Here is a 22,454-nt window from a genome sequence, read left to right on the forward strand (position 1 = left end):
TCGCGAGAGTGTGGTTTGGTTAAGCGCCTGGTAATCCACGACCGACTGACAGTTCAGATACGGGCGATTTATTGCATAATCCGATGACACTTTTAGTACACTTTTTTGTGGCAACTGAGCGTAGATGCCGAAAGCTTGAGGCGCACCGCGAGAGGGAAGAACGCGGAACGTAATGCGAGGGACGCATGCAGGGACACGGTAAGGAAAAGCGCGGCGAGGCTTAATGAAAGTAAAAGAGAGGCAGGGACTCATCGGAGAAGTACAGGATAAAAATGCCGGAAATTCGTTGAAATCTCGGCATTCCGCCGAATACCCAGAGCGTATGGCTCGAATATAATTGAGCCCGGGGCCAACACGGCCAATTTCGCTTGGCAATATGCGCGGGCCAGCGCGCAATATCGGCGTTTTAGCTCGGTTGCTAGCCGAAGAGAAAGGGCAAGAGCGAGACTCGCTTTAGCGCGAACGTGGATTTATGGAGATCGGGGCCAAGAGGCCGGCGCTCTCGCGCGCGAGCTCGGCTTTATTTCCGGAGGTTCGTTTTCGGCCGCTTCTCTCGGCTGCGCGCTCGGTTCGGCCGTGCTCCGATGCGCGTCGCCAAGCGCGCCGTTCCCGAGTCACTTCGCGTCATTCCCAACAAACTATTGCTTTCTGTTGCAGAGCGGAGCGGACCTGACGGTGCTCATGGATCTTCGCCCGGCAGTCGCGCGGTGCAGCTAAGGTAGCGTCGCACTTTCTTTTCCACCTCGACACCCCGTGAGCGTTCGCGCACGGCTGGCGGCTCCGCGACCCGGCCGGACACCGTTCGTTTCGGCGAAAACTCCAAAGCGTTCGTACCCTGCCGTTGGCTCCACGGCTGGCGCTGTCAAACTGAGCGAACGCTGCCGAGTAATCGCCGTCCGCTGTAGTGGCGCTTAGCCACTGCAAATCGAGCCTAATGATCGATGCTCTTTGTATATCATAGTAGTACATACTAATTCTGTGAACTACTCCAATAACGAATGCATGCCACCGTTAATGTCATCGTTAATGTAGCCAGCCGTATTTCTGATACGTGAAATACGACCAAGCAATTTCTGCACTGAATTGTTCGCTGCTCAACGTTCAGTGCTTGCGTTATTTTTATTTTTCCTACGTCACTCGCTCGCCGGATAAGGACGGGCGAGATTATATTGCAGCAATAAAGAAATCACTTGTGCTCTCGGTCCATTAACCCAGTGTGTCGGGCGTGTGAAAGCGCCGCTGTAAAACTCTTACCGTTGAAGATGCGCAATTCGCCAGAACAATAAACGCCAGCTGTACCTGGGAAAAGATCCGTAGAAAACGCGGGGGAGGGAGAAGAGTCAATTAGCGTGTGCATCGCGTGCTCCGTGCAAAAATAACGCCAGCTTTAGTGAAATCAACGCAATTCGATTTGATCTGCGGTGGTCGATCTCGAATAAAGAAATTCGCACGACGACAAACTGTCGCGGAAGCTGCAGCGCCAGGCGCAGCGATATCTCGGGCCGTTCGCAACGCGTAAAGTTCAGTAACAGACACGGCGACGGCGGCGAGAACGCAGCCATAACGTGGCGTGTAAAGAGCCGCGACGGCACGCGCACAGTCGTCGGATTAGTCGCGAGTGTCTCGCTGAGTTACCGCTTGGACAGCATTTAGCCCAAAGCAAAGGCAAGAAAAGGGGGAGGAACGGGGCCTCCCCTTTTTTTTTCGTCCCCACTGCTCTCTCCTTGTCAGACCGCTCGCGCTACACGGTAGTTCCCCGGTGTGTAGCTTCAGCTGATCCGACTAACTGGTTCTCTCTCGCTCCCTCCGTCGGTGCTGCCGATTCCTCGAGGCCATTACGACCCCTCCTGCGATCGAGATGGGGGAACTCCGCGCTCCTCGCCTAACTTCACTATTTTGATTAAAACTCGCTTCCGTACAGTGAGTATGGGTTTCGCGCGAGCACGCGAAATTAAGACTTATTTTACCCTGCCCTGCAGCTAGCGACTCAAATTGACTTTGGGGATTTTAGAGGCCAGCGTGAGAATAGGGGGGATTCCGCCATCCTTTGCCAAGGGGAACTTTCAACTTTTTCTAACTACACTTTTTGTAAGCCCTTTACTTTTCTCTTCCCACTAAGCAGTCTTCATTTTTCATCAGCTTTGCGCAGGCAGTATTTTACATTGAAATGCTTATTCGCTGCACGTCATTGGGCAGACCGGAGCCGCTTGCTCTTCTTAATTTTGAGAAAAGAGCCCGTACAACGAATCAACTATTTTGATCGGCCACTTGGACAAGAAAATCAAAATGCACCTGATAATTCAATTGAGGCTCCGGTAGAAAGTTGTCCAAATTACCACAAATAACGGCTGTGAAGCTTATGGAAATCGAACGTGAAACGAGAGCGTGTGCATCACACGCCAATAGCACCTACGCGCAGTCAAACGATCCAAGTTTGTCGGTCTCGTTCAGCCGCCAACAACAAAGAACGCTAATTGCAGGTAATTAGGTCGAATTAACGTTGGAGGGGCTCGGGCGCGCGCAAGAAGTCGCTCATCGCTGAAACGGATACCGCGCGCAAAAACCATGCCGCGCGCGAGTTATGACCGAACGACCAGGCGCAAAATCTACAGCAGTAGCTCGCTCGCCGCCGTCTGCTATTCAGTTATCATTAGTTTCTCCATATTTCTTGCATTCTTAACCGTCCGCTCCTGTGCTTCCGTTTTCTCTCGATTAAGCAGGTCTTTGCGTCAAGAGTATCGTGGCGCTACTACCAGCAACTCAAAGATGATACATTATTATTAACCAATTTTCGTTTGAATACAACGTTCACAGAACGTAGAGCATTTTTAATAAACGTTCATAAATCAAGTTATCAATTAATGTTTTTTCATCGCGGAGAGTTGTTAAACGAACATCTATAATTAACATGAGTTTGCATCAATGAATTGCCCGAAGGAATGTCTACATCGCGATCGCTATGACGACGTGCAAACATCTCATTCACAGCGACAATCCAGCGCATATTGGGATTGCGTCAATTTAACAAGCGTATGAAATCAAACGGAACGTAGTTCTCAAAGTTAGTCTGTTTTTTTTGTCTAACAAACGTGCATGTCGCGAGAAACTCGTTATACAGACCCGCCAAGCTTACAACGACATTGGCCATTTGCGTATCGGCCACATACTCGTGCGCGGTACGGTCTGGCTGGCTAACGAGCTGCGGAAACGTCGACGACGTATCGCCGCTCGTAAATCATGAGCACACCGTTAAATAAAGTAGAAAGAGAGTGAGAGAGAGAGAGAGAGAATCTGTTAGAGCCCATGCGAAACCACAAGCGAAGCGGGTCAGTGCAGCGGCAGCACGGAGCAGTGGACTTTTTTTGATTTGTGTAAAAAATTCGTAGAGGCAGTGCAGGCGGACGTAGAAAAGTCGTAGTACAGAAACACGCGTAGCCTAGCAGGTTGAGTGTCAGACTGTGACTCGTTGTCCGCTCCTTCGTCGGCGCTCGGCGACTTTCCCTTTGCCTGCTTATTTTTCCTAGTGCCCAGCAGACGCGAAGAGCGAGAGATAGCGCGTAATGAAATCGCAATTAAAGCGCTACCTCGCTTAGGCGCTTGTCCGAGCAGTTGACGGCTATACTTGTCGGCTCGTTCTCCCGGGAATAGAGTCGTAGTCGAGATTACAACGTCGAGAACGATTCGGAGCGCGGCAGAACGATCGAGCCGTCGCACGCACCGACGGCGGATTGCGAAATCGAGTGGCGCGCAAGCCTGATCAATGAGCCGCGCTGCGGAGCCAGTCACGATTCGCGTGCGTACAGTGCGCAGCAGCTTCTTTATCGCTGCCGCGCTTTATAGCTCGTGACTTGGAGTGCGCGCTCCCTCTCGCATGCGATAGCCGAGGCGCTTGTACACGAGCTCACGCAAATTGCCGAAGCGGATCCCGCTATCCTTCTGCTGAGATCATATCGCACGCGTCATTTCGCGGTGCACGGAAGCTGTGCACACCGAGAGCGTTTAGAAAGTAGCAATGCGCCGATCGTTGTCGGCCAATTTGCTAATAGATTCGTTTGCTTTGCGAAACCATAGTGAAAGTTGCATCGCCGCCGTACGTTCAATTATTTCATGCATGCGGATGCAGCGGCGATGTATACGTAATACCTGGCTGCTGCTGCTGCCGCTGCTGCTGCTGCTACTGCTGCTACTGCTGCTGATTCAGATATCAGGGCAGAGCGATCGCGGTGCTTCCGACGTAACTGTATAATAATACGTACGCGTGTAATTTCGAAAAGCACATCCGCGACGAGAGCGAAGAACAAAGCTGCGTTACGAAGCCCCCTGTCCCTTTCGACGCAGCCTCAACTAAATTGGCAGCAGTCTCTTCGAGACGCGATGACGAACGACCAGCCGCCTCTGTTGCGGCGCCGCGAGTGTGACGAGGCGTTCTGTTGTCTGGCGTCTCTGATCGAACACGCTGTCGTCGTCGACTCTCTTGCCGCTGAATCGGCCAAGTCAGTGCCCTCTTTTATACTTGAAATTTCATTGTCACGATTATGAAAAGCTTTCGCCTGGAAAGCTCAGTGTATTAGAGCGAATTCCCGGGGCGATATTCATAAAAGTAGCGACGGTGCGATCGCTTAACTTTCGCCGCGGATTGTTTATAACCTCGGCGAATCATCAATTCTTGTCGGAACGTGTAATAATTAAGAGAGAAAATTCCGTAGGCTTTAGTCCACTTGGGGCGCGCGGCAGTTTTTATAGCGTACTCGTAAAAAGGGAGCGCGAGGAGCTCGTTGCGTCTGGAGCTCGAGAGTTTACGACGTAAGCATGCTGCTGCGAGAAAAGCTCCCGAATTTACTGGCTAATTATCCGTAGCGAGCGTCCCAATTCTCAGTCGCGAAGCGGCACGCTTAAAGCAGCTCCGGCCGAGAACTGGTTCGCCAGCCCGTAGGGATATCCCTGTATAGGCCCTTTTGCCCGCAGCCACGACCGTATGCGCCAACTCCTTTTCGCGGTTGCTTTCTCCTTCGCGCGTTTCTCCATTCTTTCGCCTGGATTGTTCTTTGCTTTTTTCGCATTTGCATCGATTGTTTTGCCTCGAAAGTGCAAACGAAAGCTATCCAATTAGCCGCGTGTGGGGGGGGGGGGGGAGACGCGTGAAAGGATCTGTGAAAGACGCCAATTGGGCACGGGAGTCGAACTCGATCGGGGAAAAATTATACGCGCAAGGCGATAGTGCAGCAAGCGCGCGCCTGTCGCGGAATTGGTATTCTCTTTCAATGCAGGACCACCGTCGGCTGGAAACACGAGCTCGCCGCAAGATATGGGAACAGCGCGTCCTCCATTATGTCGCTTTCGTGTGCTGGCGTACAACTACTCTCATCCGTTCGGTCGCGCGCATTTTCCAAACTCCGTTAACGAGCCGTAACCCTCCGACGTCAGCTTTCAGTGTTCCTCGAGCTTTCTTGCTCCCTGATATCGTGCAATTTAGCTACGGTTACGAAATGCTATACCGATACAGTATTCAATTTTCTGCGATAACGAGTATAATATGCCATAACGATGCCATTTAACATTGATCCATTGTCAGAGAAGCACCGAGACAATTAACATTTCATTTCAATGCAACTTTTATTGGAATGCCCGTGTAACAACCATCGAATCCATAAAATTATTCATTAAATTATGCTCGTCACTCGACAGCAATCGAACGCAATCGAACCTTCTCGCCGTTTGCTATTCAGCTGGACGATCAATTGCAGCTTGACGTACGCTCGCGTCACGCGATCATCGCGGACGCTGCACCCACTGCTTTGAAGCGGATTAATAATCTACGGAGACTTGTGTTATACTCCGGAATTGGATATTTATATACAATCCGTTGATCCGGTGGGAGCCAGTAATTGACCTGAAAATAATCGCTGGCTGCACAACAAATCAGCCAATTATCCCAGCGTACGGACACGACTGACAATAAAAAAAATCACAACGCTGCGGCGGCTATTCGCGCGTGGAAAATTTCATCACTTGTGGCTCGTGTACGTGGCTGGCAACGTCGAGCATCACACAGGTATCGCGAACGATTTACCGAGCACTTGTACGACAAGTGCACGGGGGCGACACGATCTAGCCGGATCGGCGATCACGTCGTGCTTGGTTACTTTTTAATTGTGTCGCTCGCGCGAATCGCATTCGCTCTTGTGAGCCTCGCCAAAGTAATAGTGATTTGCTTGAGAAATGCGCCTGCGTTTCAGCGGCGCGCGAAAGTCCGATGCCTCCGCAGTTGCCGTTCGGTGGAGACGGGAGTGAGATCAAGACAGTGCGCTTACGGAAGAACCGCGCACTCGCTCCGCTCGCGCATAAATCTCGTACGCTGCCGATGCACCTCCAGTCTCTCACCCCATTCGGTTTATATAACTTTGCTCGTTCAACCTGCTCTGGAATACGCTCGCGCATTTCGTTTTCCGGCGAATGTAACACGATTTGCCGGTCGAAATTGCAAGAGCCGCGCTAGGATCGGAAATGCCGCTATGCAGTCATACAAGGGCAGCTACAAATTTGAGGGGCTGCACTTGGCAAACGGCATTGTTCCGGCGGCGACAGCACGTTTCCCCGGAAAAAAACGGGACACGACTTTGAGAGACGGCGACTCGGAAGCAGACGAGCGAGATGAAAAGTGGGGACGGGGAGCGCCGCGAAGTACGCGCGTCGGAGATTCTCGGGCGAGCCCTCGGCTCCAATGTACAGTCGGCGTATTTTGGCAGCCGCGCTGTTGGACCGCGGGCCGCGTTGCATCGAACGACAAATCTCTACCGGATATTGCGCGCGCGTACGACTCGGCCTCTCCGTTCTTCCGCGCAGCGAGCGCACGCTGGAGTAAACGCCGCTCGTTCGTGCGTCTGCGCACTTTTCGTTTCGTTTGCAAACGCCCACTTCTTTTCGGGCACACGTACCCGAAACTCTATCGAGCATCTCAATTAGCCGCGTTATGCATTCGTTTTCCAACTGTCCGGAACGTATGCAGCATAGCCGTATTGGGTTGACTGACCGCGCTGAAAGCCTTTCGACGTAATTCAGATAGCGTTCATTAATCAGAGGCTCTCGGCGAACGAAAACGAAGTCTCACCGTGACATACGCGAGTCAGCCGAGAAAAAATGAAGGGGGCGATCGCGCGCGCGGGCAGGCGAAGCGAGAACCATAGCAAAAGAAGAAACGAGTCGCGGGGCGTCGTCGCGTCAGTGCTTTCTCCGGCGTTGCATAAGCGTCGCTGACCGTTCGCCGCGGCGGCGCGTCAGCTATATCCATCAGCTCGCCAGCGGAGCGTTGCGAGAGGAAACGAGCTCTCTCGTCTCGCCGTCCCATTATGCCGGGCGTTATTTTTCGCCCCGGGAGCACTCTCTAAGTCGAACGATCGCTGCCTCTCCCGACCGAGTATCTCGCGTCGCTCGGCGTTCGATGGGCGGCCAGGTAGCGCTGCGCGACGAGTCGATCGTTCGCCTTTTCGGCCGCCACCGAAGGACGTCGCCGCGCGAAGGCGCCACACGAGCGCGCAAATCAGCGACGTTCGTTGGCCTCTCGGCGGGGCACCGAGCGCAAAAAGGCGCCTAGCGGAAATCCGCCGACGCCTATTAGTCGCATCGACGGAGGCAGCGTGCGCTCCCGTGCAAACCATTGTTTTGCCGTCGGTCGCTGCGCCCGCGGTATAATTGGCACTAATGTACATCGATAAATCAATGGCAAGCTCGCTGCTATTGGCGTAATTAAGCCCGTTCGCGTGCGGCTGCAGGCAACTGCATCGGTCGCGCACAGGCGTCGTCGTCGCCGCCGCCGCTACAGTTAATTAATAAGAAAGAACCTGGCGTGTCGCGGTCGGCGCCGCGGTCAGCTGTAAGTGGCTTTGCGCCTCGCTTCGCGCGCGCGCCAGGCCTAAGTCGAGATTAACGGCGTGTATCTGCGTTCGCACCTGCGCTCGCAGCCGCGCTTCTCTGGCTTTCGCTTTCAAAGTGACGTCAAGGAGAAAACGCTCTCCCCGTCGTCGCGGCGACAGCCGGGGAACGATCCTCGCTCGCAGTTGCCAATGAGGCGACTCTACCCTTCGGCTGATCCCGGCTTGCCGGAGACCCAAGCGCGTATCGGGCCCCCGCAAAGGGGAGAGACGGCCAGATTCCGGCAGTGTCTCGCGAAATGAAACGTTATTTACGTTCGGCTGTAAAATTGTCCCCCCTGCCGGCGTCACAGCAGCAACATCGGCATCGGCGTTGTAGCTCGGCCCATTAAAGGCAGAGAATCGGGGAAAGGCGCTTCGGTCGTTCGCTGCGTTCCCCGCAGCGCGATAAATCATCATGAAAATAGCACGTTGCGATCGAGAGGGAGAGTACGACGAATACGACGATGGGCTCTTCGTAATTTGGTGGCCTCGCTCGCGCACCACCGTCACCGTGCCGGCCGATCGATAGTGCCCTTCCATTGTGCGAATGCTCCGTAGGCGCCAAGGCCAATTGTACTTTTGCGTGTGGCGGCGCGGGGGAAGACTCCTGCAGGAAAGGGGGGGGGGGGGGGGATTATATACTGGCAATTATTCGACGCCCAAGCCGGCTTCGCTCGCTCAATTAGCTGCGGGGGGAATTCTTCATGTCAAAGCCCATTCACGTTTTTCTCGAGCGTGTTGCACTTTTTCGAGGAGCTCTGGCATTCCTCCGCGCTCCAACTTCATCATCCAAGTTTTCTTCGGCTACTCGAGCACCGTCTGCAAATCCTCGCCGTAAAATGCTCTAACAATCTGGCTGTAGAAAGAAATACAGAGGAAGACAGAAGCTGAACGAATCTCCGCCTGTATAAACAACACGAACGTCAGACGTTGCGCGGCACAAAGGACATTGGTTCGTAAATGACGTGACGGCGCGGCTTTTGTTAATTGTGCGCGTACTGTCATTAACTTGCAAGAAGGCGAGGCACCCGAGGCAAATCCAAATTCACTTTGAACAAAGTTGATCGTCGTTGTCGAAGTCTCCCGTCAACGATGTGATTGGCACCCTCTCGCCGCGACTAATCGGCGTAACTGCCCCCCGCGCGGTATATCTAATCGCCGAGGATATATATATATATATATATATATATATATATATATATATCTCGAGCGAAACGAAACTAATTTCTCCTCGACGCTTTATTATTTCATAGGGGTTTCTTACGAATTTCATTAGAGACCTTGGGCATTGCCGAGGCGCGCGCATCTAATTTTCCCCATACTGCTCACTCCATCGTCTATCGCCTCGATGCTCGCCGTTGCGCAGAATGACGCTCATCTGCGCGCGTATTCACCGGCAGCTTGCGCTTTAGCCAGCAGCAAACGAGCTGCAACTTATGGATTGGTATTGACTGCCAGTGCTCTACCAACACGTTCGAAAAGTTGGAGTTTTCGTTTTATCCAATTGGCTAGAGGCTGCGACGCGCGATGCAACGTCTATTTGCCTTCGCCCTATAACTTTCTGCGTTCGGAAAAGTTTCGCAGAACGGTAGTTTCGTAGAATACATAGAATACAGTTTGCAGTTTTCCTCTGGCGCTACGTAACACGTTGCTATCCGAAGTATTTCCTTTGATTGATGCATCTGTTAGCATCAAACATCGATTTTTCTCTATTAGAACACTGTTGATTTGCTTAATCGATTGGATGCATTGGAATTTGCGTGCAATATGTGCCTACAGTAAAGAAACAGTTACGCTCAATGAATCGATAAATCTGTCTCGCGGGTAGAACAAAAAATCATAATGACCGCGAATAACGGCATGTTCCGAGCGACGAAACACGCCGATATTCGCAGGGCGATGGGAGGCTCCATTCCGCAATTTGGCGTTAAAGCCCCCGCACGCAGCCCAGCTCGTTGGATTAATTTTCAATCGCGTCTAATTAGAAAGATAATTCATTCAGTGTAGACCAGAAGGGGGGAGGGGAGGGGTTATGAAGCATAGCCTTTGAAGCGCATATTTTTCAGTCAGCGCGCCACTAAGTTGAACGTGAAATTTTGGATTTCGCACGAGAGGGAGGGAAAGCTTCCCGTTCGTTATTCGCACAGGGCTAATGATATCGCACCTCTCATTTTCCGTATATATACATATATATATATGTATGTATGTATATATACATACATACCGTTTGTGCGCGCGCCAATTACGATTCTAATTATTCGCTTTCGATTTCCATTACGCCCTTGAAAGCACATTAAATTTCACTCAATACACGGATGTGCCATTTTTTCTTTTCGGCAACGCGCTCCAATTTGACATTACTAGCCAATCGTTATATCGTACGCGCGCCGCGTGTGGAAACGTCGCGTCGTCGGCCTTTTTGGGGCCGGTTAATTCGCCGCGCGCATGACGAATCGATAATGATTATGCGCGCACCCAGCCGGTCGCCGCCGCGGTAAGTCCATTTGGCCGCGAATCGTTTAATTACGATCGAATCCGAGGGCTCTTTTCGGCTCGACGAACTTTGTCGGAAAAAAAAAAATTTGGAGGAGAGATCTACTCCTCGTTAGCCTCCCTCATTGCCGAGCGAGATAGCGAGAGAGAGAGAGAGAGAGAGAGAGAGTAATTTTGAAGCTCTTTATCGATCCGCCGACGATTCGCGTGCTTTTTTTCGCGCGCGAATCATCGAGTCGGACATGATGTGTCGAGCGCACAGCTTTGCGGCATAATGTCGACGTTAATCCCTCTCTCGTGGTAAATGCGACGCAGATGGCGCCATTGAGATTTTTATGAGATACAATATAGTCGCGTGAGTATACGATGTTTGCGCTTGCGCGCTACGACAGCATTCGGCTCGGCTATAATTTGACATGTACACGGACGCCGCAGCAGCCGACAGGGTCTTGCAATTAGACGCCATTACGGCTTAGATTCAATTAGTCGTGCAAGCCCCGTATATATACTGCCATTAGGCAAGTCCACGCGGTCCATCCAAGATCGATTGTTTTATGCGACCGCGTGTATGTAAATGCGGCTCGAGTGATGAATATTCCGTGAGGGGTACGTTTGATTTTGCGAGCGAGTCGTCGGAGCTTGAATATGGTGCTCGATAGCGCTAAAATCTGGATAAACAAGGGAGCCGCGGAGCTGAAGCTCCGGGCGCTTTCGGCCCGTCGGCCGAGCGGCTACTTCTCGCGAACGTTCCGGAGGCGGCGACAGCGAAAGCAACGTCTCGCGTTTCGATCCTCTCGGTGCGTGTGCGCGCGTCGCGCTGGAAGCCACAGTCGCGGAGAGGGCGCGCGAGTAAAAAGAGCATACGCGTCGCTGGCTGCACACGGATAAAAGGATGCAGCCGGCAGAGTTGAATCGATGTCAAGGCTGCGAGCTGCGAGCGATGGCGGCGGTGCAGCCAGATCGCTTCGCTTCCAAAGGTCCGCGCGAATGGACCCGCCAACGCGGGCAAACTTTGGGAATCGCTGAAATTTGATGGAAGCCGCGGAGAGAAGTCGTAAAAAGCTCGCCTCTCTCGCGTTCTTTTTCCGCTCCACCCTCGCCGGCAATTCAACGCGTCTGCTCGAAATGGAGCTCGACTGAAAAGGGCGAAACAGAGAAGGGCCAAGGATATAGCAGCAGCCGGAGACTTGGCGTTGTATTATTCGCATGCTAACGGCGCGAGCCACATAAATTGAACGAGCGTGCCGCCTGCAAGATCGAGATAGGCCCGAGAAAGAGAAGAGAGCGGCGCGCCGTGCAGGAGGGCAAACGTGCACTTACAGCCGCGTCGCTATGGATACTCCGCTAGGCTACTTTTTGTTGGCGCCCGGTCGCTCCACGCTGATATCGAAATCGCGCGCCTTGTCACCCAGTTTAATCTCGGCCGGCACTTTCGCCACGTACGCGTGCACGCGCGCTCCGCCTCGCCGCCGCTGTGGTGCCAAGCGCGTCGTCGAGCTGCGTTCGGACCTGGGCTTTCGCGCGACCAACTGACTTCTCTGCCTCTGCCGCGCCTTTGTTCGCGGATAATGGCATGTCATTTTTCCGGTTTCGCGAGCGCTCGCGTGTCATGCAGCCGGCCGAGCGTCGAAAGTAATTGCCGAACGCCGGACGAAAAAAACAAAACAACAACAAAACGAACAAACTCGCGCGCGATATATCTGGTTGTCGTCCAAAAAAGCCATGATCAATCTTACGGCCGTGCTCGGCGCGCCTCTCCCGGCTTTTTCTTGGCGCAAAGCCGCCGCGGCTTGGCCACGGGTGTGCGCCGAGTGCCGAGCGCAGCGATATAGCAAGCCTCGCCGGGAACAAGAGACCACTCTAATCCTCGAAGACGGATTCGCCAGTTTTTCTCTCTCCCCGTCTCCCCGCGGCCGGTATTCCGCGGAAGTACGACTTCCAGCCGACAAATATCGATGACGCAGCCGCATTCAATTTGGCGAGCGCGCACCGCGCGGTGAACGTTTCTTCTCTTTCACAGTCGGGGACTGGTTCTTACCGGGGAACGAAGGCAGCCAAGAAAGAGACCCGTCGTTGGGAATTCAGCAGAGAGTCGAGAAACCAGCGGGGGCAGAATAAAGCGACATCGAGAGCCGGCGAGAACGAGGTCCTGCGCGGGGTCACGTCCTCTCGTCGCTTTTTCCCGAGAAGACGCCCGCGTCGCTTCGACCGGCCGACGCGCAGCTAATTAGCTCGGCCGACCTGTTTCGTTCAAAGCTGCGCGCCCTCCAGCGCACGCTTGGGAAAGACGCCCGATGCTCTATCGATGCTCCGGCTTGCGGGCGTACATTAGACAGTCCCGCGGAAAAAGACAAGCTCGTATAATTCACAAGGTGGAAATGGAGGCGTGGCCACGCGCGAGCGCGCACTCGTATATAAGTTTCAGCCGCGACGCGCATTATCTCCTCGAGAGTCGTAGCCTAGCGGCATTTGGCAAAGTTCTATCTTTAACGGGCGATGGTATTGCGGCGCTATCTCGCCGGGCCGTTTGTTTCGTTCGGCCCGCGCCTCTTCCTTTTCCCTTCCTATACCGCACTGCTACTCGCTGGCATCTCGACGGATTCTCTCTCACCGCGCCTCATGCCCAAATCAAGTGGACTCGTCGCACTTTTTCTTCGCGTGTCTGAATACGCGGAGTGGCGCGGGTTCGCCGTCAAGGCGGAATAAACGAAACGTTTTACGACGGCTCTCGAATTACTCCCATTGTCTTGGTCTCGCCTCGCAACAACGCAGCTTTCCGGTCAGATCGGCGCGTGCACGCGTCGAGGCAGAGAAAAGCGAGAAAATCCCGAGGAGCGCAAAAGGAGAAACTGCAGAAGCGCGTCGCGGACAGCCAGACGTCGTTATGAAAGTTTATGGGATTTGGGCGCTGCCCAGCGCGACAAGCAGCAGCAGCAGCAGCAGCAGGGAGATATAGAGAATGGGGAGCGAGAGATGGAATTGATTTGGCAAGGGGCGCATTAAATTTCGATAAATCGCAGAAGCAAATAAGAAGCTTTTCCTCTGCTGCGCATTCTCGCGCCAAAGAGAAAAGTTGGTCCGAACCCGAGCGAGATGCCGGCGCCGGCAACCCGCGCGTAAAGTGGACGAGTTCCGCAAGCCCCGTATACTCGAAAGCGAGCTAAGCTGCGCCCGCCCTTCTCCTCCCTTATACCGACAGACGACGACTGCTTGGGCCAAAGTGCCGGCTAAGCCGTTTTGTCCGTGACGAGCATATTCTCCGGTGCCGCTACATCTTCGCGACGAATAAAGCCCAAGAAGAGCGCCCGCTGTATCGCTCGCGATAATCCAACCGCGAGAGGTCCTTTGCCTAGCTCCGTCGGCCTTCTTTCGCGCGCGAGAGATGCTCGATTAATTGTCGTTCTGCGCTGGCTCACCTATCGACGAGCGAGCGTCGAAGAATGGTCGACCTCCGAGAAGAATGCCCGGCGCTAAGGTAAATTAAGAAGCGAGCGTCGGCAGCTCTCTGCTCGGTAAGGCGATAGGTCTTCGAGAAAAAAGACTCCACCGCAACACGGCCATGCGACGTACAACAGCAGCGGCGACGGCGGCGTCGAAAACGGAAGGGTAAGAAGAACGCAGGAAAGGAGGGTCCGACGCGGGAAAGTGGTCCTTATCTGCGGTCACGGAGCGCTATGGCCTTTGGCATGATAATAAACGCCCCGCTCTGCCGGTCAATTCAGCGCGGCCTGCTCGGGTTTCGGACTCTCGGGCAGCAATTTATTCGCGGCCAGAGCCGGCGAGGAACTAGCCTTGCGACGTTGTCGCACGCGAGTCGCCTGAAACTTTTATCCCCGCGTCAGCTGTGACGGACTGCGTCAGAAGGGTGGCCGGCCCCCTCTTACGTATGCGTGGCTCTTACTTTTCTTATTTCTTTCTTTTCTTCGCGCTCTTTTTTGTTTTAGACAGCTTTCGTCTTCCCCCTGTTTTGATCCTTGCTAGCGGTCGCATCTTCTTACCTCTCTCTCTCTCTCTCGCTCTTGATAAGGGCCGCTTGTGAATTTTAATGGCTTGTCTAACACATTAGTATCGAGTTCGCATGTACTGGTCGCGTAGGCTCGTGTTTTGATAATGCTTGCGTAAGCAATAATCTTTCAAACAAATTGGCTGTGCGACAGTAAATCTCTTCAACGCACACTCACAGTCAGTTTGTTTGAATAGTATAAATCGGCACTCGAAATCATTTCATCAATATCGCGTTGCCAACTCGTAACAAATTCTGTTTACGCAAATCCTCGAACTCCCGTCTGCTCGAAAGTGCGTTCGGAGATGATAGGCGCTTGACGTCAGCAAAAAACGAAGGCTGGGGGAACGATACATTGCACGCTGACACGCTCTTTGCGGGCAGATAACGTACAAAGAATAGAGTGTCGCGTCGACACCCCTTGCGGCTACGTCTTATACTTTGCTACATATAGTACACGGTAAACATTAGCATGTACCCAATTAATTCGCGGTTCAGCTTTTGCCGACGAGACAATTCGGCGAGTCGCTTGGCGGTCAGAGTTTCTGGTCCGTTGCATGCTCATTTTCTCGTGTTTTCAGCTCGTAATTATTATTCGCATACCTCGGCTGCTTTCTAGTGTTTAGCAGCTGCTGCTGCTGTTGTATCAAGCAAGAAATAGGCAGCGGGTCAGGTTGCTTTTATTACTTTTGCACGGTGCCTCATGGTGACGCACGAACGCGTGCAAATTCCAATAAAAATTCCATTGACTTTATGAAAAATGTCATTAACGAGTGATTTTCTTTGTTTTGTTGCAGGTAATTGCCAGCTCCAACTAAAGCTTTTCGGTACTGGTATCTCCGTAAGTCGCCCCTACAACATATAATACACTTTCGCGAAGTTATCCGAAAGCCATAAGAAATATATAATGGCACAATGAACAAGACTGGTTTTCACGGGTGTATATTGAGGAGCATTTGGCATTCATGCCTGAATCGCGTTTTTATCTTCGAATAGCCGATTCGGCGTAAACATAAATAATAAGACGCCCATTGAGGAAAGGGTCGTAAAGGAGGGAGTCGGGTAAAAATAAAAGTGCGGCAGGGGTGACCGAAGGAAGGAAAGAAACGGAAACTCCAGGGAGAGCCGTAAATAAGAAGCGCGGGCGCGCGGCTCTTTCATTTAGCCTCGTGGCTATTTCTCTCTCGGCGGAGTCGCGCGCTTAATTTCGGTTCAATCAGGCGACTCTGGCGGCTCGGTAATTTGCGCTATCGCAATTTTTGCCGCTGCCGTCGTCGTCGGCGTCGTCGGCGTCGTCGGCGACGTCGGCGTCGCCGCCGCGATATCTCTTTTGACGCGGCCCGGCGCAATCTGCCTTCGGCGAGTCGCAGACTATCGGATTATTTTAATGGCAAGAACGAGGGGGAGAGAAAGCGCGCGCGATTATTATTGGCTCGCTGCGAGAGCAACGTCTTGGCGGCCTCTCATCAGAGCCGAGCTACGCGGCTCTTCCTCTCTGTGGCTTCGCGCTTGTTACTTTGGCCTTTCTCCCATTTTGCCTCCTCCGCCGCCGCGCGCCCTCTCGACTTTTCAGTCTGCGCCGTTCCAACCGCCGCTTTTTCTCTCTCCGAGACTCGCCTTCATTATGCTTGAAAGCGTGCAATTTTCACGCGCTAATCAACCGGTGGCCCGGCTTTTGTTTGCGCTGCGATACCGATGCCTTCGTTGCTCGCAGCAATGTCTTCGCGCGGAAGCTCAAGTTCCCGTCCGAAGCTCCAGCTAAAGCGCGCGCAATATTAGCCGGGCGCAGCTCGCTAGTGACGCCGCGATCAGTTGGACCTACAACCCGCTCCTCCGACGAACGTAGACGCGGAGGATCCGCGCGAGGGAAAGAGCAACAGCGGCATAGGCTTACGAAAGAGGCTGCGCAGACGAGCAGTGGTTGTCGAGCGCGGGAGCAGCCGCGCCCACAAACCGTTTCACTTTCAGGGTCGCGCGGCGCCGTCGGCTGCACACGATCCTTGCAGTTGTCGTCGTCGTCGTCGTCGTCGTCGTCGTCGACGTCGTCGCCGCCACCGCCGCCGCCGCCGCGCTGCGATCGATCCGCGCCGCACGGCTTGACGTCACTCGCCTGCCAAGTCCCCCGGTGGCCACGGGCTCCATCCGAACGAAAGCTCGCAAGCTTCTGCGCGCAGGCGCGCGTTTGCATATGTGACCTGACCTTGCCGGAGCGCTATGTACTCTGGCATCAGCTCTATCCGTCCGTCACTCGACTCGCCACACACGAGAGAGCCCTCGATGTCAATGTCGATGGCCGATCTCAAAATTGATTACGTCCTATTGCCGTATGTATCTCGCTCTCCAGCGCAATCAGGCTCTCTATCGCTCAAGAGAGCCAAAGACAGCTCCGCCACTGAGAGCTGCGTCAGCGCTGTCTCGAGAATCGCAATTAAATCCTTCCCCTCCGATGCTCGCGCGACGATGTTGGCAGTCTTGGTCTTTTTGTCTTTTTTGCTTGTTTATCTGTTTTGATTCTTAATTCATCATGAAAAATTGCCAGCGGAAATGCACCGGCATTTGTCGTTCAATTAGAAGAAACGGAAGGCGAAGAAACCTGTTGAAAGGAGTCGTGCAATCATAAAAAAATGAAAGTTCTCAAGATGAAGATCGTAGATATAAATTAAATTAGAAAAAGAAGGAATGAGAACGTCTATATATAAAATTCTATTTCCAGAATATAATAGACTGTCTGTCTGCGAAAACCGAGATAAGATTAATTTCTCTTCACGCCATAAATCTTAATCCACTCAAGTGCTTTCTTAGTCTGCGAGGAGTATGAACTCTTTCCTACCTTCTTTAAATGCAACGAAATCTTTTTTCTTACGTTGCGCTTTCATCATCTTAATCTGGAATATCTCGAAAGGTTTCGTACGACTATGATATTAAAAGACTCTGAATGGAAAGTCATTGCGGATCTTTCTCCTCACTTCGGACGCCAGATGGGAAAAAAAGCTTCGTCATTTGCTAATTTGTTGGTCATGATTTATACAGCACGATAAAAAACGATAATAAGTGCAATTGAAATGAGTACTATAACTCTGAATTTCCCCTCCGAACAATAAATTGCGCCTATCAGAGAGAAAGTTTGCGATAAAACTGGGCAATTAATAATTGTGGCCGAAGCCGACTATGAGAGCTTAAAAGCGGCCAATTTGTCGCTGTCCAAGAAAATGTGATCGATCGCGGCGGGGCTGAGGCAGATTATATGCGTGTTGCGCGCCGCTGCGCCTCTCTCATTGCATCACGGGCGCAGAGGGCAGGCGAGCAAGTGCGATAATGATATAAACGGTCGAGCGAGCGCTCGCTCCCGCCGTACCGTTAGTTCTGCCGCAAGATCCGAACAACCAATGAGAGATCGGGAGAGACGACAACGACGCGCGCGAGTCGGACTAGCCGCTGTCCGCTCGAGCGCCGTTTCCAATGGCGCTTATCAAGTGTCGTCGCCGGGATTCCAGTAGAAGCAGACGGGAATAGTCGGGCGAGCAGCGATGAAAGTTTGATAATCACGAGAAATATGAGAGCGGCACGCGGGAGACGGAGCGGGGCAGAGGCAGAGGTCGTTACAGGCGGGCGGTCCGATTCGCGCGATGACCATCATGCAAATTTAACGACACGGCTGCGAGAGCAAATGGGCGATAATTAACGAGGAAGAAGAAGCGTTCGCCGCCTGAGCTGAGTACTGCTGCAGTCGTCGACACGAGTACGAGAGTGCATAAACAGCGGAGAGGCTCATCCGAGGCTATGCTCATTACTCGCTGCAGCGGGCAAGCTCGCGCGGCGGCGGCGGCGGCGGCGGCGGCGGCGGCGGCGGCGGCGGCGGCAGCGGCGGCGACCCCGTTAATTTGGCTCCTATCCGAGGCAGCGTAATTCTCGCGCCTTGATTTCGCGCTACGCTCGCTCGTCTGGAAACGAACGCACATACAGCCGAGTAAATACACCTGTACAGAGTCAACTCGCTCACTTGGAAATTACAGTGAGATCCCCTCTCCTTTGCTCGATCATGGCAGTGCGGAATAAAAGGATGCCGGCACTGCGCCGTCGAGTTTATATGCCCAATAAACTGAGTGCACGCGTTCCTTCCCTCGTCTGTTCTTCTTTTATGCTTTTTTTACTCTCCCTTTTGCTACTTTTTCGCGCTACATTACATGGGATTGCGCGTTCGAGTGTTGTTCCTTTTAAATTTATGCCCTACATTGCTGCGGGAACAATAAATTCGAAAATATGTACGCGCATCAGCGAGTATTGGATTCCCTGACAGTCGCCGTTTGTGCTTGTCAAGCAGCATCCATTTGGCCGATGATATTTTGCCATGCGAGAATTGACTTAAAAAAAATCAGTTCCGGCGCCGAGCAGCTCCGTCGGATATATATGTATATACGTAGCCTGCACGTTCGCGTTCAAGAGAGAGCTCGAGCTCTCGGACACGTCGAGCATATCCAATGAGTTTTACCGTACGAGACGCGCGCGAACATCGCTCGACCTTCTTATCTCTCTTCTTATAGCTTCTTTCTTCTCTCCGTCCAATCACACGTGTACCATCTTGGAACCTGACTCGTCTCACTCTACTAAACTGCCGGGGACTTTTTTTACAGGCAGCTCGACTTTCAATCTTGTTCCTGACTTGCCTGCCCTCGTACTGACACCGTTTTGCCGATCTCAATCGCCTAATCACCTGAGATTTCAACCCGCAGATATATCGAAGCTTCGAAAACTATTTTCTCATGACTGATTGATCAATTTTGTGTACGTTAGGCGTCACGGCGTTGCAAAGGCGCATCGCATACTCGTATCGCATAAATCTGCTGTTTGGCTATCTAAAGTTGCCAGTAGGATGTTTCGCGCATTTTTTTCCTTCTCGTTATCCTCGGGGGTGCAGTCAGAGTGAAGTGAAAAAAAAACTTCCATCGTGTACCGTGTAAACTAATTCCGTTACTGCGCCCCCAGTTCCCGAGTTTCTTTTCGATTTACAGCGCAACTCGTATTACATTAATCTCGCGAGCACAATTCGATTATTTATTCATGGCGGCGTAGTTTAATTGAACCGCGAAATTAATGTAACTCGATATCGACAGACGTGTGCGCGGAGAGGCGAAATAAATGCGGAATGAAAATTGGGAAAATTATGTAAGATTGCCAACGGATAGAGAGTGCAAAGCAGTGTGGATTGAAACGCGGAATAGACGAGAAAGACCAGACTTTATTGCCTGCTTTACATATGCAGCTTGTATTCTATTCAGCATTATCTAGGAGGACGTTAGCGTGAATTGCGATGACGTAGCGATGCTCGGTTTGCATGTTAATCAGTGTACAGTAGATGCCGCGCCCCAACGCGCCGCCCGCATCGCATTCTCTCTCTCTCTCTCTCTCTCTCTGAGTGCTTTATTACGTTTGACATAAAGTTATCAAATAGTATGTTTCGCTAGTTGCGTGCTCTCTACTGCATATATTTGAATTTTATTGCGTACGTATCGCATACGGCATGATTGTTTTGAGCTAGAATATACATATGCATAGGCGCATCCGTTTGTAAAAGCGAATTTTATTTTTTTTTTTTGGCAAAAGCCAATCGACGAGAAGTTGAATTTATAAAAAAAAAAGTTAATTCTAGGCTACGGCATTTGTGGCACGCGTAGAACGCTAAAAATTCAAAATCTGGACAATTTGCGCGTAAATCCTGCTGATAATTAGCCCGGTATACGTATGTCGGTACTTTGTCTGCTTTCTCACGTTCGCATCTAACTCATTCCATCGCTCAAGGGCTGCGCGACGGCGACGTCGACGCGCGCGGGGGTGAAACGAACAAACACACACTTGGGATAATATCGCATGAAATATGCAGACTGCAATCACGTCTGTTGAAAGAAGCTTGAAGAGGAGAGCGAGAGAGACGAGGGCGCAGCGGCACTAGAAACAAAACTGTCGAAAGTATGTTACGATGCTTAACGTACAAAAACAAAAAGACGATGAAGAAGGCTGAAGACTTTGAACAATTCGGAGAGTAGAAAAGGATTCCGATGAACAAACGAAGGAATGAAAAAGTAGTGGCGTTTGAAAATTTAAGGAAAATCCCTCCCGCGGGGGCAGTGAGATAATCAGCGGCAAGGTAAAAAGCACGCAATTGATCGCGGAGATATGATAGCGCTGCGCGTATTGATCTATACGAATGGCAGGGGGAAGACAACGCCAACAACGGCTTGATAGATTTAAATGCGCGTCGAAGTCGAGCTGAGAGATAAGCATACGCCAGATGAATAGATGCTTTGGAGGTGCGTGCGGAAGAATAGGCGTAAAAGAGACACAGGAGGTAGAGCGAGCGAGGGGCGGGATTTGGCATTGGGAATCGAAAGATTGCAGAAAGTGAATCCAGCCGGATAACGAGAGGCAGCTGCTGCTGCATTCACAGACGTCACGAGGGTGAGGAAACGAAAGAGCGCGCGCGACAGACTGACTGACTGATAGGGATACGAACCCTCTCTCGTCGTCGTACTCCGCTGCTGCTGCTGCTGCTGCTGCTGCTGCTGCTGCTGCTGCTGCTGCTGCTGCTGCTACTGCTGCTGCTACTGCTACTGCAATTCTGCTGAAACTACCTCTTGGTGCCAGTCTTTGCTTGCGATTTCCTTTCTTTCTCCTCTTTCGCCGATATATCTCCGCGCCGACTATTCCCTCGCTTTTTTTTTGTCTCCCTCTTCTCCTCTTGTGTATCGCTACTCTCGAAACGCGCCTTCTGTTACTTTTAATTTGAGGGCTCTCCACCAAGCCAACGCAAAATTACGCTGATCAAACTCCACTTCCTGATTGCGTGAGGAATATTAAAAAGAGAGAAAGAAGACTGTATACACTTGTCTAGCGTGAAAAGCGCCTTTGAATTTCGTAACGCCGTACCGTACCATAGTTACACCTCTTGCATGTATGCAATTACATCCGCGTCTACTCTTTAATCATCGCGTGAATTAGCACACGTAAAAAACAGGTTGAATTGCCTCGAGAGGTTTATTCTTATGAGAGCGATCAGTGGTATGTCAATGTGACATGGAGTATATGTATTGTACTATACAAAACAATTTTCTAAAAAGAAAACTTTTTTGTAACGAGTAAAAGGTGTCATTTTGTTATGAAAATCTCGGTAAATGATGCGAAGATTGAGTCACCAGCGGGTGAAATTAAAAGAATGAATGAATGAATGAACGGCTTTTGTATTTAACAATGTGAACTTATTACAAACTGTACTCGAAGACGATCGATGCATCGAGACGCGCAACTCGTGCTGCTTGAGTGGTAATGATACAACTACTGACACGTTAGCATAAGCACAGTTGTGCAGACTCGGGCATTATTTGCACATAGAGCCCTGGGGGTGTCTAACACACGGTCATACGTACTCACATTTGCATTCTACAATAAACGTACTCTACTTTAAAAGTAGAATAAACGGATGTCAGCAAAGGCATGTGATAGAAAATTTAATTAACGCGAATAACTTGAAAAATTGAATGACTGTTCTGATGGATTTTAAAAGCCGTAAACAAATCTGCAATGATCTTTGACATAAGAAGCCACAACAGACAAAGGAAGTTTCGATTGGCTAGTCATTTGCAATGAATGCGTTTGCGCGATGTTTCAACGAGGAACGCGGATGTATAGACGCTCGATGGGGCTTCCGAATTCGATGTCCAGATCTTGTCGAGTAAAAGCTCGCTGGCAAACACCTCGTTACAAATCATTCATTGATATAACGAGGACGTAGAAGCGTAGATGTGGAGGCAGGCAGCGAGCTCAACAATGTATTCAAGAATCGGCTCACCGGAGAGCAATGAAGCGCGCCGATTACTCGGTCGACAAAGTTTTGAGCTTTTGAACAATGAGCACACGCGATACACGACAAAGGCGAGGCGGTACGGGAGAGCAAGAGTTTAAGAGCGGCGGGTCGCAAAAGAGAAGTCGGCAGCCGCAGGCCCAAAAGAAGTCGCTCGCCCTCGCTCCGAGTGCAGCGAAAAAGTGAGTGGAGGAGG

The 22,454-nt window shown here is 51.6% G+C and overlaps 1 protein-coding gene across 3 annotated transcripts in view; it reads left to right on the forward strand.

The window, feature by feature from the left end:
* LOC131673701 (uncharacterized) overlaps positions 1–22,454 on the forward strand; it is an 80,834-nt gene that overhangs the window by 15,733 nt on the left and 42,647 nt on the right. For 2 of the 3 annotated variants that reach the window (XM_058951913.1, XM_058951932.1), the window contains exon 2: positions 658–718. The exons of the other annotated variant lie outside the window; for it this stretch is intronic. The gene's annotated coding sequence lies outside the window, so the exon portion shown is untranslated. The remainder of the gene's footprint in view (positions 1–657; positions 719–22,454) is intronic. 3 annotated transcript variants of the gene reach the window in all.

Source organism: Phymastichus coffea, unplaced genomic scaffold (genome assembly GCF_024137745.1).
Source record: "Phymastichus coffea isolate CEN01 unplaced genomic scaffold, Cenicafe_Pcof_1.1 PCOF00014, whole genome shotgun sequence".
Lineage (NCBI taxonomy): Eukaryota > Metazoa > Arthropoda > Insecta > Hymenoptera > Eulophidae > Phymastichus > Phymastichus coffea.